The following is a 3,804-nucleotide window of genomic DNA, read 5'->3' as shown; positions in this document are numbered from 1 at the left end:
CTTGGACCATTTAGGCATCTAATACATGTTTGATGAATTAAGGAATAAATGAAAGAACACTTGAATAAAATGAGCTAAGATTCTGACATCCATTAGCAAGCTGTTACCAGTTTTCATCTGCCTAGTTTGAATGGAGTCCATCCATTTGGAGAGAGGGAATGGAAAAATGTGCTACAAATAACCGATCTGTTCAGTGATTTTGAATCAATACTTAAAATATCACCTGTGAAGCATTTGGTACCAGGAGGACTCCAGGTCTGTACCAACATTGCTATGTGAGATTAACTTTTTGGCCAATAAGATTGAGCTTGGTCCCTCCGACATTAATATAATATATTCTGACTTCACGATACACAGACCTGAGTTTCTTCAGCTCCAGTGTCGTCCAGTGAGACTCTGACATGATTATACATGAGGCGGGATGTACAATACGCGCACAGCCCAGGCAGGCTTTACTTCGTTGTCTTCGATAGGTAGACGTCATCTCAAAGTCTTAACTTAAAGAAATAAATTCTTGTCTGGTTAATTTTCCGAGAAAGCTGTTGGGGGCGGGGGAATCATCCTCCGTGCCTCAGGCAATGTGCCTCTGGCTCCATACTTCTCTCCCACTCTGTATTCAAAAGTCTGCAAGTAGTGGAGGACTTCTTAGAAGAAAGCTTCTTTCAGCATTCTTTGAAAGTGGAGCATGTCTCTTGGTGTAGGAGTGGTAAAGGCTCTCACTCAGCACCTCAAGTAATTTATCAAATGTTTCTTCCAACTGTATACCATACTCCTCTTCCTAAATCATTTCCCTGATCAGTGTCAGGGTGACATGCCATCTCTGAGTGTGTATTTAAACAGCAGCTTAGAACTCATGGTGTTTTCGTCTGCATTATCTTAAGAGAAGCTCATAAGTCTTAGAAGGGCTGGTCGGACTGATTTCTGTTCATTCTTCAGCTAGGGAGATTGAGGCTTAGAACTTTCCAGATTTAGGAAAGGATCAGGGTGCCTGGGTGGCTTAGATGGTTCAGAGTCTGCCTTCAGCTCAGGTCATGATCTCCGGGTCCTGGGATCCAGCCCTATGTCTGGCTCCCAACTCAGCGGGGAGTCTGCTTCTCTCTCTCCTTCTGCCTCTCCCTGTTTGTGCTCTCTCTGTCTCACTCTCTCTCGAATAAATGAAATCTTAAAAAAAAATTTTTTTAGGAAAGACTAGATAATGAAAATGGGGGGCATTGTGCCTTGAACCTGTTTGATTTCTAGATCAAGGCTAATTGATTGCACCCCAGTGCTCTAATGAGCATTTAAGAAACAGTTTTGCTGGCTTGTGCATTCTTTCCTTCAGCATATTTACAGAGCATCTATTATTTGCAGGTATTGTCCCTGGTGTTGGTGTTACAATAGTAACAAGTCATAGTCCTTTCCCTCATTGAGTTTATAGCAGGGAAGAAAAAGAGGGAATTGTAATACTCACTAACTCTGAAAAGCAAGCAAACAAACATATTCACTAATTGGAAGGAATCATCTTGACTTTTGCCACTGCTAGGATAATCAAGCAAAGATGACCTTCATCTATGACCTGCAGTTTGCTACTAAGTTGCATTTTGTTTTGTTTTGTTTTTTTCTGTTATAATTCACTGACCAACTGGAGAAAATGTAACACATTAGCTGTAACCTCACTGGACTGCCATCAAGTACAAATTAACCACATACTAAATAAGTGTCAGGGCCTGGAAGTAAATCATTTTACAAGAAAAGTTTGGCTTTTCTGCCTGGAAACTTTCATTTTTATAGGACTTTCAATAACAGACGAACAAGATGCTGCTGGAGTACCAAAAGTAAGGAAATTTGGATGCTTACCCTAAAATGCACCTGGAATGACTTTTTCAAAGCAGCTACTGATAAAAGAAGTTTCAGTCATGCCTGCTTGATCACCATTGCGTGGAGTTTCCTACACCTTCCATTTCAACAGCTCTGGTTGCTCTCCTGTTGGTAATTCTGAAACCAGTGCAGAAACTACTTGCAATCATTGTAAATATGCAGGGGCAGAAGGGAATGGTGGTAAGCACTTCCTCCGAAGGAGAAGGAACTATTTAATGAGAGGTAAGGAAGGGGGGAAAAAAGGAAAGTTATTCTTTGGGTTGAGTAGTTGTGGATTGCTACTTGCAGTGTTTTATTTTAACCCCCCGCCCCCCGCCCCAGAAGTGAGTCCAACGCAGGAAGGAGCAAGCTACTCTTACTGACAAAAGGACATGTCAGACTTTTGTCAGAACTGGAATATGAAGCATGAATGGAAGAATTTTATGCTGAGAACGACGCCCAAGAGCAGACTATTAAACAAGTGGATTATCATCTCACTGAACACAGTAAAGCTATCCCAGGGGTCTCTGAAATGTGTTGGATTACTCAAGTGGTTGATTCTTCAGAGATAAATGCCTCTGTGATGCCAGTTTTAGGGTCTGTGCTGCCAAAGTGAGCACTGCCTTTGTGATTCCAAATGGACAAGCGTCCATCTTCACTGGGCTTTTGAATAGTGTAGCTGACATTCATCAGCTTGCCTTGCTTCTGGGCCAAGAACTAGCACATGCTGTACCTGGGCGCGCGGCAGAAGAGGCTAGCTTTGTTGATTCACTGGACTTCTTAGGTCTGAGTTTTCTCACAGTGATTTGGGCCATCTGTTCTAGAGATAGCTTGGCACTTTGGGGACCGTAGTGACAGTCTCAGTTGCAGGAGTGTATGTTTGATGGACCATACAGTAGAACACTGGAGGCAAAGCCGACAATATTGGACTCCAGCTTGCTGCCAAGGTCTGTGTGGGTCTAAGAGCCAGTTCAGTGTTTGGGCGGTGGATGGGATTTGCAGAGAGCTTCCACGGTCATTCCAAGTGTCCAGAATGGTTATCCACACACTTCTCATAGAAATGAAGCTGGATACGTGAATAATTTCCTTTCTCGGGCTCTCAAAATTAGATCTGTAATTGCCCATTACCTTCTGGACCAGACCCGATTACTGTTCGAACTCAGAGTGAACCATTTTCTCGAAGAATCAGAGAAAGAAGACCTAAATATCACCGTTAAAAAACAGAAAATGGGGGGCGCCTGGGTGGCACAGCGGTTAAGCGTCTGCCTTCGGCTCAGGGCGTGATCCCGGCGTTCTGGGATCGAGCCCCACATCAGGCTCCTCCGCTATGAGCCTGCTTCTTCCTCTCCTACTCTCCCTGCTTGTGTTCCCTCTCTCGCTGGCTGTCTCTATCTCTGTCAAATAAATAAATAAAATCTTTAAAAAAAAAAAAAAAAAAAAAACCAGAAAATGGATACCCTTCCCATTCAAAAATAGGAGTAAATACTGTTAACATATATAGTTGAGAAAATGACTGGAAGTGGAATTAAAATTTTTGAGATGCAGGAATTATGAGGAATGCAGCAATCTATCGTTTTTATGTTACTCAAAAAAAAAAAAAAGATGTTTGAGAGGTGCCTGGGTGGCTCAGTTGGTTGAGCCTCTGCCTTTGTCTCAGGTCATGATCCCAGGGTCCTGCGATCGAGCCCTGCGTCAGGCTCCCTGCTCAGCGGAGAGCCTGCTTCTCCCTCTCCCTCTGCCTGCCGCTCTGCCTACTTGTGCTCTCTCTCTCTATCAAATAAATAAATCTTTAAAAAAAAATGTTTGAAATGAAAACAAAAATGGATATTTGAGGGTCAAATCACGTGTATTAACATTATCTAAATTCTTCTACTATCTTTCATGAAACATTGGTTATTCTCTTTTAAAATGTCTTCAACAAGGAAAATGTCACTGAATAAATGTATATTACACATTTTTTAAAAACCA

At 42.3% G+C, this 3,804-nt stretch overlaps 1 pseudogene; it reads left to right on the top strand.

Moving 5' to 3' along the window:
- Positions 1–1,537: 1,537 nt before the first annotated feature.
- LOC103661669 lies at positions 1,538–3,390 on the top strand (annotated as a pseudogene).
- Positions 3,391–3,804: the final 414 nt, after the last annotated feature.

The sequence above is a fragment of the Ursus maritimus genome, unplaced genomic scaffold (genome assembly GCF_017311325.1).
Source record: "Ursus maritimus isolate PB19 unplaced genomic scaffold, ASM1731132v1 scaffold_9, whole genome shotgun sequence".
Classification (NCBI taxonomy): Eukaryota; Metazoa; Chordata; class Mammalia; order Carnivora; family Ursidae; genus Ursus; species Ursus maritimus.
The sequence above is the reverse complement of the archived record's forward strand: the minus strand, read 5'-3'. Positions and strand labels throughout refer to the sequence as shown.